At 48.8% G+C, this 13907-nt stretch overlaps 1 protein-coding gene across 4 annotated transcripts in view; it reads left to right on the top strand.

The window, feature by feature from the left end:
* FUT8 (fucosyltransferase 8) overlaps positions 1-13907 on the top strand; it is a 326750-nt gene that overhangs the window by 306939 nt on the left and 5904 nt on the right. The gene's annotated exons all lie outside the window — the stretch shown is intronic.

The following is a 13907-nucleotide window of genomic DNA, read 5'->3' on the forward strand; positions in this document are numbered from 1 at the left end:
GCTGTAGCAATTTGGATCATGCTTTGCTGGGGTTTTTTCGCCTTCCTCTGGATCAACTGCGGGTATAGGATTGTGTATATGGGATTGTATGGTTGGGTTTTCAATACTAATTATTTTATTTTTTTTTGCTTGAACCAGATGGACTTGTGCCTTTTTTCAACCTAACTATGTAATATAGCAGTATTCAAATCTTTTTAATAGAGTTATTTGGAGATGAGCAAAACGTTTCTATGCAAGTTTTTGTGTGTATTCTGTAAGTTTTTTATGTATACATGGTGTGAATGAGACCTAAGGGCCTATTCACACTACAATGCACATAAAAAAAACACCTGCGGCATGCACAGTTTTTTATGTGCCCTGTTCACACTTAAGTTTAGCTGTCAAGTGAGTTTTGTTTTCTGGGTGGAAATATACAAAAATTCTCAACAACTGCACAAAGAAAACAATTGTTTTTTATGTGCCTTGTTCACACTGCAATGCTGATATCATGTGAATTTGTTTCTGTGCAAAAAACTGCATACATGTTTTATTTTTCAAGGATTTTATTAGCTATTTTGACAAGAAAACACAGTGCAAACAAAGCAGTACACGTAGCAGTACAAAATCAGTATCACGTAATGACAAAGTGAAATGCAACATTTTACTGTAAGGCTGAAGAGGGATATCACAAAAAGCAAATTCATTCCTAGATATGGCTAGTGAACTGGTTTTAGATAACAAGCAAAGGGGAAAAAAGCGGGGGGGGGGGGAGGCAGAAGGGAAATAGAAAAAACTTGCCCAATGCCTGTGTGTCCAAGCTAATGGAAACCTAAAACCTTAAGGTGCTGCGTTGATGAAACGAGTAGGAGAGAGAGAGAAAGCTAAGAGACAGAGGGGTAGGGAGGTAGTGAGGTACAAGTATGCACATGATACCAGTGTTGTGGTGTGAGCAGAGCACATAGAAAACAATTGTTTTCTTTGTGCCTTGCAGAGGCAGGTACAGAAAAACTCATGTCTCTGCAGGTGATTAGAAGGCCTTAGATTTACGGTTTCAAAGGAGCAACAGTGCAGGCAATATTGGTGTGCAGTAAAGCACAGTATCCAGTTAAAGCGGTTTTAAAAGCAAAACTTTTTTTTTGTCTAAAAATAAACTTGTTACACTTACCTTCTCTGTGCACAGAACAGCCCCTAACCTCCTTTTCTAGGTTCCCCCTGCAAGCACTTCCGACTTCTCTTCGGTGTCTTCCACCATAGGAAGCTGCTTGCTATGGCAGCAGACGTGTGGTCTTGCTTCTGAGCAAGGCTACGTGCATCCACAGACCCACAAAGTAGCTCGGCCCCACCAGAATTGCAAAGAATGCATTGAGGTTAAAAAGAAGTTTTGGCTTTAGAACCACTTTAAACAATAAAATGGCCACAAATGTATTACTGAATGGTTGTTGGATGCTTCATATAATTAGGCATTGTAAAGATCTTAGTGTGGCAAACCTTTTTTCCTCAAATAATCTTTTTCCTGGGAAACGCATAGGTTCTATTTATTCCCACCTGTTTAAAGGCAAGTGCTTAATTGCCTATAGGGCTAGGTGCACACTTGATTGGCTCTGCAAGCCACATCTTGCAGGCGGAGCAGCTCATTCATTTGAATGGGCTGTTGTGCCTCCTGAAAATGCCACCCGCACAGAAACCATAAGTGCAGTGCTGTTCCCAGTGTGGTAAGCAGCACTGCGGCTTCCAGTGTGTGGAGTTGCCATTAGAATGAAGCCTCTTGAGGGGCAGCACATTTTGCTGTGCCTGTGGTTGCAGCTGCCGGAACTGGTGCAGTCCCGCAGCAGCAATCACCCACACAGGTGTGAACCTAGCCTTATGGTCTTCTAAGAAGGAATCTTGTTAAAAATGATGCCATCCTCCTCAGCTCTCACAAACACTTAAGATACTTGTTTGAAGGGCTCCTCTGAAGACTGTGCTCCTAATAGGCTGAGCAGTCTCAGATAAACCTTCCCGACAAACAAAGGGAAACTATAGCAAGAGATCCTCCCTTACATCCAGCACCACTGTAAACACTGCTACCAGTGATTCCACCACATGTATTCCACATGTTCACAGCTGTTAACTATGAAGAATCCTTTTCATATGTGGCAGTTAAATCTCTTAGCCTTCAGATGTAAAGTGTGACCTTAAAGTGAATAACTCTACATCAAGATCTTTATAAGGGCCACTTATGTATTTACACATGGGGATCATATCCCCCTTAAAGTGTATTTTTACTCTGTCAACATTGACTATTTTTAATCCTTATGCTGCTAGCAGTAGGGAATTGATAGGAAAATATATCCTATTTACTTGTTTTAAACAATTTTTCTCTTTCGTTCTTCGACGGACACAGCGCTCCTTAAACCATAACTACTGGTTTATATTGCCTCCCCTCAGGAGTAGGACTAGGCAGAACAAAAAACACCCGACTACACCCATGGGCTGTCCTCAGCTGGGGTTGACCACAACCCCTCTTTCTGCTCTAGGTATTCAGTTTTAATCTGTCTAGTCAGGAGTAAGGACCTAGGCTCCCTGCAGGGATCTCTTGGTCCTAGCAATTTTTTATCCTTCAGACCACAACTAGGTCGTCCACGACATAGTCTCACAGACAGAGGCTGGCCCGCGAGTTAAATGTCTAGCAGGGTCGCATACGACCAGCACTACTCGCAGCGTCCCCTTGGCCGACAGCTCCCCTGCCTTGGTGGCAAGAAGTTCTGTCTGAAACGTACCCGCACCATGGAGCGGTAAGTACAGTCCTCCCTCTCCCCCTTTTGTGAGGTTCGGGGTAGATGCAGATAAACTGGGTCTCCCCAGGCCTCCCTATGAATGTCCCGGACCTGGTGTCTGGTGGGGGTCCCAAGACAGAGGACACAGCGGACCCCTGGGGTTTCTTCCTGCCATCTCCCCTCTGTAAGGGTCTTGGAGTGGTGTGTGACCTGCCCTGGTGGTATGGAGTGCAGTACCTTGGTCTGGAGGGGTCCCAATGCAGGGGGCGTAGCAGGGACCCCTAGGTGCATGCCCTACTGTGTTTGTGCAGTGTGAAGTATAGTGTAGTTTGGGGGTCCCAGTGTAAAGGACGTTGCAGAGTGCACAGCAGAGTCCCCCTAATGTATGACCCTGCTTTGACTTCCATTTAAATGAGGACATTGTGTTGCCTTCCTTGTGTCCCAAGCTGGCTCAACCCAAGGAATTTGTTTTGCATACCTTGGATGTGGTTCAGGTGATTCGGGTGTATCTGGCAGCTACCGAGTCCTTCCAGCGGCCAGATAGATCAGACCGACGGTAACTAGGCCTATTCTAGTGAAGGTCAGGTTCCTCCTTTCCCTGTCATGGCGCATTCTACTCTACTGAGTACTTCCTGGGCCTTCCATCATCAAGCGTTATCCGGTTTGCAAGGCGCCCACTTGGTCGTCAGTGCATACTTTCACCAAATTCTTCAAAGAGAATACTTTGGCACAAATCCCAAATATGTACAGTATACATATAGTCACCACATGACCTCAGGGTAAATCTTTGGTCACTATTTGCCTGCTGATGTGATGTACTAAGCTTGCCATATTTTATACGTTTTTCTGTATTCTCTTCAATAAAATGTTATTTCTCTGTTGCTCATTGACAGACGTAGTCCTCCTTGATTAATATCAACTCGGGTTATACTGCCCTCTACAGGAGTAGGACTAGACAGGAAAGAAAACGTTCTGGCCACACCCTAGGGGCAGTCCCAGAGGGTATATCCTCTCACTTCCTGCTACAGCAAATCAGTTTTTTCTGTCTAGTTAGGAGTAAGGACCTAGATTCCTTGCTAGGATCTTCGGTCCTGGCAGGATTTTTTTTAGAAATACTTTTTTTAGACAGCTTTTTTTCTCCAGTGTTCCTGTGAGATCTTCAAGCAAGTATGCTGAAACTGGGCGACGGGCTGGATGTTGAGATCCAGTGGTCACCCCAGTTCAGCCTACGAGCGCTTGCAGGCCATAGCTCCGCGCTGGGTCGGCCGCGACATAGTCCCACTGGACGGGGACTGACCCTGCGAGTTAAATGTCTCGCCTGGACGCCAATGACCAACAGAGTCACGGCGTCCGTATTGGTCGACAGCCCCCCCACCCCGGTGGAGAGGGGTTCTGTCAGGAGTTGGCGCCCGCCTGGTTCCGGTATGGTGAGTAGAATGTTCCCCCTCTCCCCCTGTCGGGTTTGTTGGTGGACGCGGGCCCCTCTCTGGGATGGTCGGACACTCAGTTTCTGGTTCTCCCCTCTATCCTATAACAGGTCACAGATCCCCCAATTTGAGTGTGATTTTTGTGAATAGAAACCAGGAGGCTTGGTTTGGGAGCTGACTATCTAAAGTCACTATATGACTGTAAGGGTGACTGAAGTCAGTGGCAGACTACTAAAAGGCATTACTATTGAGGTATAGAGGTATCCTACCTGTCTAGTGTGTACACAGGCCGATGCCTATGCCTGAGTTACTGCAGCCACAGATCGCCATCCCTCCAGAAAGCCGGTCACTTCCACAGGCCGCACAGCCTCCCGCAGGCCGAGGACACCTCCCGCAGGCCGAGGCACTTCCGCAGGCCGCACAGGCCGAATGCACACATCCCGCAGGCCGCTGCTAACTTGCAAGCCGCCGCTATCCTACACAGGCCGCCGCCATTTTCCTGCAGATCGCACGAGGCCGCCATTTTGGCGTAGCCTCGTGTCTCCAGCATGGGGGCGGCCATGTTTGAGGTGACCAAACACCTCGTGGAGTAATTGGGAGGCGCCGGAAGGCTTGTAAAGGGGCGGAGCCGCCTCCTTGGCCCAGGGAAAGCAAGCCAAAGACTTCCTGTCTGTAACAGACAGTGCTGGAAGCAGGTTGATAAGAAACTTCTGTGCATCAGGTGAGCCTTGGGGTCTCTCTCTCTCTCTCTCTCTTTCTGAGGGGTCCAAGCAGGTAGACTGAGGGGTGCTACTGCGCTGGGGGACTAAGTTGAAAAAAAAAAAAAGATGTTTTTTTCTTGCAATTAATTTTTTTGTGTTTGCTGGCAAGTGTCTTGTTACATGAACCCTGCCACACATGTATCCCCACCTGATCCCAGGATGGCCACAGGACCCTCCAGTACCCCACTTGAGATGATGCATTATCAGCAGTTTTGGAGTCTTTGGTATCCCGGGTGGAGGTAGCCTGTCAGGGACGGGGGTCAAGAAGAGCGACCCCCGCCTACCTCTATGTCATCTGATACCTCAGATACGGATTCTGAGCTGGTCATTGCAGTCCCTTTTCTGGGGTTGTTGTCTCAGGTACGGTCTCCTCAGACAGTAAGGAGGACGCTTCTGCCTCCGCCATAGCACAAGAAGCGTTGGTGGAAGCACTAGTTGTGTCTGTCCGGGAAACCTTAAATCTTGAGGTTACACCGGCAGAGGTAGCTGAGACTCGTATTCCTTTTTTGGTACTAGCAAGCCTACCAAAATGGTGAAGGGTTTCCCTTGCCCAAATAGGGTCGTCCGTAAATGAGCCCTGCTATTTCCAAACGCATGGCTAGGCGCTATCATTTTGAGGAATCCCTCATTACAAAGATGGACGGTACCACCAATAGTGGACTCACCGATTTCCAGACTAAATAGAACCACTGTTATCCCGTTGGATTGACAGAATGGGCCCCACCCATCTCTAGGGTGGGGGGACGTCTTCACCGGTTTCCGGATCCAGGGCTTTCCAGAATCCCGGATAAAGGGGTTCGCAAGGTCATATGGTCGGGATACAAGATCGAGTTTCGATCACTTCCACCGGTGCGATTCTTCCCTTCCAATAGTCGACATCCCCGGGTCGCTTAAAAGCTTTGCAGGGGACAGCTTGATACAACAAGCAGTGGTAGTTCCCATTCCTTGGAGGAGTTCTAGTCGAACTTGTTCACAATGCCCAGGAAAAAGGGCTAGGTGCGTCCAATTCTGGTCTTGGAAGAGATGGAGTCCATCCATACAGTGGTGGCCTCCCTGCATCAGGGGGATTTCCTGGCGTCCATAGACATTTAGGATGCCTATCCTTATATCCCCATCTTCGCAGGACATCAGCGTTTTCGTTGCTTTTCCCAAAGATCATCCCTGGTTCCCACCAGGAGACTGAACTATCTGGGCCTAATTTTGGATACATCCTTGGCAAGAGTGTTTCTCCATGAGGAGAAACTCCAGAAGATTCAGTCAATGATTCGGATGTTGCTGTCCGTCAACTGGCTGGGATTGATGGTCGCCTCCTTAGAGGCAGTACCGTTTGCCCAGTCTCATACCCGAATTCTCCAAAGAGGAGATTCTTCTCATATGGAATCGGAATCCCGATTCCCTGGACAATCAGATCCGATTGAGTGAGCGGACCAGGGAGGCTCTGGTCTGGTGGCTTCGGTCTCCGATGCTCAGCCAGGGGAAGTCATTTCGTCTGATAAATTCCAGGTTACCGATAAATGTGTTGGAACTGAGAGCGATCAAACTTTGTCTGATTTACTGGACCGAGCAGCTCCAGGGCAGCCCGGTTCGGATCCAATCGGACTATGCCACGGTCATGACTTAGGTCGATCACCAAGGGGCACCAAGAGTGCCCTGGCGGCCATAGAAGTGACCAACATTCTTATTGGGGGAACAGTTGTTCCAGTTCTCTCCGCGATATTTATCACGGGGGTGGACAGGCAGATTATTTCAGCCGTCAGATTCTGGATCAAGAGGAATAGTCTCTTCATCCAGAGGTATTTCACCAGCTGTCCCTTCATTGGGGCACCCCGGATATGGATCTGTTGGTAGGTTGGCTCAACAGGGCTCGCACCCGCGATCCTCTAGCAGACGCGCTGAACGGCCTGTAAAGGCAGTATCAGCTACTATATGTCTTCCCCCCTCTCAAATTGCTGCTGAGATTTCTCCGCAGGATAGAGGTGGAGGGAATTCCAGTTATCCTGGAAATTCCGAGCTGGCCGTGTCAAGCCGGGTACGCCGACTTGGACAGGCTAGTCGCGGACGCTCCTTGGAGACTTCCTCTCAGGGAGGATCTGCGGTCTCAAGGACCGATCTTCCATCGTGCTTTACAGTCGCTGGTTTTAATGGCCTGGCTATTGAGACCCAGGTACTGAAGGACAGAGGGTTGTCAGCTTCAGTTATTATCTATTATCGCACATGGAAGACATATCGCGTGGTGTGAATCTTTGGAATTTCCCCCACGTACCTATTCGGTGACCCGTATCTTGGCTTTTCTGCAAAAGGGGGTTGAGCAGAAACTATCCTTGAGCACTATCAAGGGTCAGGTTTCAGCAGCAGCAATCTTCTTTCAGAAGCCTTGGGCTACTCATTCCTTGGTGTCCAGGGGGTGCTGGCTCCGCCAGTGCGCGCGCCCTTACCGCCCTGGGATCTTAATTTGGTGTTTGTCGGTTCTTCAGAAACCTCCCTTTAAAAATATCAGGGAGATTCCCTTGCTTACATTATCCCAGAAGGTGGCTTTCTTGGTGGCTATCACTTCTGCACACAGGGTGTCAGAACTGGCTGCATTATCATGCCAATCCCCATATCTAGTGGTTCATAGGGATAAGGTAGTTCTTCATCCGAAGCCATCCTTTCTTCCTAAGGTGGTTTCAGAATTTCACCTGAATGAAGATATTGTGCTACCTTCCTTGTGTCCTAAGCCCAATCATCCTCTGGAATATGCGTTGCATTCCTTGGATGTGGTTCGGGCAATCAGGGTATACCTGAAGACTACGGAATCGTTCCGTAAGACGGATTCACTTTTTGTGATCACGGATGGCCCCAGAAAGGGGTTGCCTGCATCTGCCGCGACTATCTCCAAATGGATTAGACAGACGGTGGTACAGGCTTATTCTATTAAGGGTCGGAATCCTCCGTTCCCTGTTAAGGCGCACTCCACTCGAGCGCTCAGTACTTCCTGGGCCTACCGCCATCAGGCGTCAGTGGTCCAGGTGTGCAAGGCGGCTACCTGGTCGTCGGTTCATACCTTTACAAAATTTTATAAAGTTGATGTGATGGCATCGGCGGATGCCTCATTTGGCCGCAAGGATTTGCAAGCCGCAATTTGAGGAGACCGGTGGTCTACCTCGAGGGTTTTTTTCCGTTGGAATCGTGTGATTGATGAGCCTTTAAAACTTCTAGTTGGCACCGGTTGGGCCTTCTAGATTGAATTTTGATTTCCTTTTTCCCACCCCTCATTTGTGGCACTGCTTTGGGACGTCCCGAGTTGATATTAATCAAGGAGGACTACGTCTGTCAATGAGCGACAGAGAAAAATGGATTTTTGTAAAATCTTACCGTAAAATCCTTTTCTCTTAAGCTCATTGACAGACGTAGTACCCGCCCCTCTGTTTTTGAGTTGGGTTGGGTTAAATTCTCTAAACACTGCTTTGTGACATAACTGATTTGCTGTAGCAGGAAGTGAGAGGATATACCCTCTGGGACTGCCCCTAGGGTGTGGCCAGAACGTTTTCTTTCCGGTCTAGTCCTACTCCTGTAGAGGGCAGTATAACCCGAGTTGATATTAATCAAGGAGGACTACGTCTGTCAATGAGCTTAAGAGAAAAGGATTTTACGGTAAGATTTTACAAAAATCCATTTTTTTCATATAAATTTATATTGTTACGTGTAGCTATATTGTATGAGTGCCTACAAAGTCCCACAATCAGGGGAATTTTCCTATTTGCTTTAAAATTTTTATTTTTCATATGGGGCTCCTGTATCCAGGTTTGGGCTCTTGTGCTTAGCCTTTGGTTATTTCCCCCACCCCTCATTTTCCTTATGGCACTGCTTTTGGACGTCCCAGTAGTTATTATTTAGGAAGCACTGTGTCCTTCGAAGAACGAAAGAGAAAATAGGACTTTTTACTCACCGTAAAATCTATTTCTCTGAGTTAATCAACGGACACAGCACCCACCCCTGAATACCTAGAGCAGAGTGGGGGGTTATATACCAGCTGAGGACAGCCCGTGGATGTAGCCAAGTGTTTTTTGTTCTGCCTAGTCCTACTCCTGGAGGAGGCAATATAACCCAGTAGTTATGATTTAAGGAGCGCTGTGTCATTCGATGAACTCAGAGAAATGAATTTTACGGTGAGCAAAAAATCCAATTTCTCTGTCGCTCATTGACAGACGTAGTCCTCTTTGATTCACATCAATTGGGTTATGCTGCCTCCGCAGGAGTAGGACTAGGCAGAAAGAAAAAACGTTCTGGCTCCACCCTAGGGGCAGTCCCAGAGGGTATATCCTCTTCCTGTCTGCTACAGAGAATCAGTTTTTTTCTGTCTAGTCAGGAGTAAGGACCTAAGTTCCTTGCTGGGATCTCTGGTCCTGGCAAGATTTTTTAGAACATTTTTTTTCTTTTAGGTAGTTTTTTGTCTCCAGTTTTCCTGTGAGATCTTCAAGCAAATCACGCCGGATCTGGGCGACGGGCTGGATGTTGAGATCCAGTGGTCACCCCAGCCGGCCTACGAGTGCGCGCAGACCATTGCATCGCGCTTGGTCGGCCGCGACACATTCAAGTAAGTATGCGGGACCGGGCGACGGGCTGGATGTTGAGATCCAGTGGTCACCCCGGTTCAGCCTACGAGCGCGTGCAGACCAGAGCTCCGCGCTGGGTCGGCCGCGACATAGTCCCATTGGACGGGGACTGACCCTGCGAGTTAAACGTCTCGCTTGGACGCCAAGAACCAGAGAGTCAAGGCGTCCGTATTGGTCAACAACCCCCCACTTCGGTGGAGAGGGTATTGTGAAGAGAGGGTGCCTGTCGGTTCGGTATGGTGAGTAAATGTTCCCCCTTCCCCCCCTGTGGGGTCTTTGGGATACGGGCCCCTCTGTGTATGGTCGGATCCTTTCTGACATTAAAGTTCCCCCTTGTAGCCTATGACATGTTCACATATCCCCTGTGATAGTGTGATCTGGTTTGGGAGCTGACACTCCAGCAGGCTTGGTTTGGGAGCTAACACTTTAAACAAACCTCGGTTTGGGAGCTGACACTCTAGCAACCTTGGTTTAGGAGCTGACACTCCAGCAGGCTTGGTTTGGGAGCTGATACTTCAGCAAGTCTGGGGTTCTCTAGCAAGGAAGCCGAGTTCGATTTGCTATAGTAAACACATAGGAGGTATAGCCTACCTTAGATCGCCATACTCCCGCATGCCGACAGGCCGCCATCAGCTGTTTTCAAAGCATGCAGGCCGCTGTACTGGAGGAGCCACGCTAGATCGGCAGTCCGCCGCCATTTTGTTGTAGACCGCATGTCTGCATTGTCTACACAAGCCGCCCGCAGGTCACGCAGGCCGCCATTTTTTCATAGCCTATTGTCTCCTGCATGGGGGCGGCCATGTTTGATGTGCCCAGCAAACCTTGAGGAGCAGCTGGGAACGCCGGAAGGCGTACACAGGGGGCGGAGCCACTTCCTTTCACCCGGGAAATCTAGTGCAAGACTTCCAGTCTGCACAAGACAACGCTGACAGCAGTTTTAATAAGAAACTTCTTTGCATCTGGTGATGAGCCCTTGGGGTCTCTCTCTCTTTCTGGGGGTCCTAAGCAGGTACGCTGAGGGGCGCTATTGCGCTGGTGAATTAAAAGAAGTATTTTTTATTTAAAAAAAAAAAAAAAATGTTTTTTCTTTTTTACCGGCAAAGTGTCCTGGATTAACATGGACCCTGCCACATGTATCTCCACCTGATCCCCTCGAAGTGGCTGCAGGCCCCTCCAGTTCCCCACTTAATAGTGAGTCATTGTCAGCAGTTTTGGAAATTTTTTGTCTATCCCGGGTGGAATTGGCTTGTCAGGGACAGGGCGCAAAGAAGCGACCCCCGCCTACCCCCATTTCATCTGAAACTTCAGATTCAGAGTCTGAGCCTATGCCTGCAGTTGCAGGTACCTCATCTGGGGTTGGTGACTCGGGTACTGTCTCTTCAGACAGTGAGGAAGATGTTTCGGCATCTACCATAGCCCGAGAGGAAGCGTTAGTAACGCATTAATTGTATATGTTCGGAGGTTACACCATCAAAAGCAGCTGATACTGAGATCCCATTTGGTACTAAGAAACGCACCAAGATGGCGAAAGTATTTTCCTTACCCAAGTGTTTCGGTAATGTAACTAAGGAGGAATGGGGTCATCGAGGACGAGCCCCTACCATTTCCTAAATGCATTAATAGGCGTTATCCGTTCGAGGAATCACTCCTCAAGAGATGGATAGTACCATCTGTGGTGGATTTTCTAATCTCCAGATTGAACAAAGCTACGGTTATCCTATTGGAGGATGCTCCGTCCTTTAAAGATGATCGTAAGGTGGAAGCTGTGTCTCGCGCCATCTTTTCCCTTATTGGGTCAGCTTTCAGACCAGTAATTGCTACTGGTCTAGAATGGACCAAGTGGCTCAGAGGGGAGAGATATCCCCCAGGCGGTATCAGATCTGGTGGAACAGATTTGTATCTGTTCAACCAGTTTGAGTTACAGTTTGTCTGCGACATTGCACTAGACGCCACTCCACTATTGGGGCGAGCATCAGTTTTCAGCAGTGGTCCTCAGGCGTACACTGTGACTAAAATATTGGTCGGCAGACCAAGGCTCCAAGGAAGCTTTGGTTAAATCTCCCTTTTCAGGGTATGCGCCTATCTTGGGGCCAATTTAGATGAGATTATTAAGGATCTCACTAGAGGAAAGAGCACTTTCTTGCCATCAAGTACTAAGGGTAAAAGATCCCGTCAGAGACGGGGGCCTTCTTTTTCCGCTCATAAAAAGTTTTTTCAGCCCACGGGCGAAAAAAGCAAAGTCCGCCAAAACTCCTTCGGGAGGTTTTTTTAAGGGGCGCTGGTCGGGCAAGCAAAAGCCCGGCTCTTCCAGACCTGAAGATAAGACTACTAAAGCCTGAAGGTGCGCCCCCGCCCATAGCTGGGGCAGGGGGACGTCTTCGCCGGTTTCCGCAATATTCGACTATCCCCGGATCGTTTAAGAGCTTACGGGGGGTAGTCACGGATTTAATGCAACAAGGAGTGGTGGTCCACGTTCCTTGGACAGAGCATTTCAAGGGTTCTATTCGAACCTTTTCACAATACCCAGAAAAGAGGGCAAAGTGCGTCCAATTCTGGACTTAAGTGCACTTAATCTTTTTTGTCAGGGTACAAAAATTCAAGATGGAGTCCATTCGCACAGTAGCGGCCTCCCTGCATCAGGGGGATTTTCTGGCGTCCACAGACATCTAGGATGCCTATCTTCACTTTCTTATTTATGCAGGACATCAGCGTTTCCTGCGTTTTTCCGTAGAAAGAGTACCATTATCAGTTTCTGGCGTTACTCCTTGGTCTCGCCTCGACTCTCCGGGTCTTCACAAAGGTGTGGGCCCCAGTCTTGACGTTGTTACGACAACGAGACATATCGATTCTAGGTCACCTAGACGATCTTCTGCTCCGTGCGGCTCTATTACTAAACTTAGAGATCACCATGACCTCTTTGCAAGAGTTCGGGTGGCTGGTGAACCTGCAGAAGTTATCTTTGGTTCCCACCAGAAGGCTGGAATATTTGGGTCTAATTTTAGACACATCCAGGCTTGCATGAGGGTCCTGGGTTTGATGGTGGCTTCCTTTGAAGCAGTACCAGTTGCCCAGTCCCATACCCGAATCCTTCAAGGAGAGATTCTTCTCAGGTTTAACCGAAATCCAGATTCCCTGGACAATCGGATCCGGCTGAGCGAGCGGACCAGGGAGTCCCTGGTCTGGTTGCTTCGGTCTCCGATGCTCAGCCAGGGGAAGTCATTCCTACCAATATTTGGACGCTTATCACCACGGATGCCAGTCTATCCGGGTGAGGAGAAATTCTCGGCTCAGGGGCTTTGGTCCCTGGAAGAGTCCAGGTTACCGATAAATGTATTGAAACTGAGAGCGATCAGACTTTGTCTGATTTACTGGACCGAGCAGCTCCAGGGCAGCCCGGTTCGGATCCAGTCGGACAATGCCACAGCAGTGGCTTATGTCAATCATCAAAGGGGCACCAGGAGTGTCCTGGCGGCCATAGAAGTGGCCAGCATTCTTCGTTGGGCGGAACAAATGTTCCAGCTCTCTCTGCGGTATTCATTCCGGGGGTGAATTGGCAGGCAGATTATCTCAGCCGTCAGATTCTGGATCAAGGGGTATGATCTCTTTATCCAGGGATATTCCACCAACTGTGCCCCCGTTGGGGCACTCCGAATGGGAGCTGTTGGCATCTCAGCTCAACAGGAAAGTGCGGAGGTTTGTGGTTCGTTCCCACGATCTTCTAGCAGACACCGCAGACATGCTGATCGCCCCGTGGGGGCAGTATCAGCTACTTCCCTCCTCTCAAGTTACTGCCGAAGCTTCTTCGCAGGAGAGAGGTGGAGGGAATCCCAGTTATCCTGGTAGATCAGGACTGGCCTAGTCGGCCTGGTACGCCGACCTGGTCAGGCTGGTCACAGACGTTCCTTCGCGACTTCCTCTTACGGAGGATCTGCTGTCGCAGGGACCGATCTTCCATCCTGCTTTACGATCGCTGGCTTTAACGGCCCGGTTATTGAGACCCAGGTGCTGAAGGACAAGGGATTGTCAGCTTCAGTTATTCCTACTCTAGTTAAAGCAAGGAAAGCGACTTCCAGAAAGATGTATCATCGTACATGGAAGTCTTATATTGCGTGGTGTGAATCCCTTGGGTTCCCTCCACGTCTTTATTCGGTAGCCCGAATATTGGCTTTTCTGCAACAGGGAGTTGAGCAGAAGCTGGCCTTGAGTGTTATCAAGGGTCTGTTTTCAGCATTCGCTATCTTCTTTCAGAAGGTTTTGGCTACTCATTCCTTGGTGCGGAATTTCATCCAGGGGGTGCGACACCTGGCTCCGCCAGTGCGCGCGCCGTTACCATCCTGGGATCTTAATTTGGTGCTGTCGGTTCTTCAGACACCTCCCTTTGAAAATATC

Source organism: Pelophylax lessonae (assembly GCF_965119305.1).
Source record: "Pelophylax lessonae genome assembly, chromosome: 13".
Taxonomy (NCBI): domain Eukaryota; kingdom Metazoa; phylum Chordata; class Amphibia; order Anura; family Ranidae; genus Pelophylax; species Pelophylax lessonae.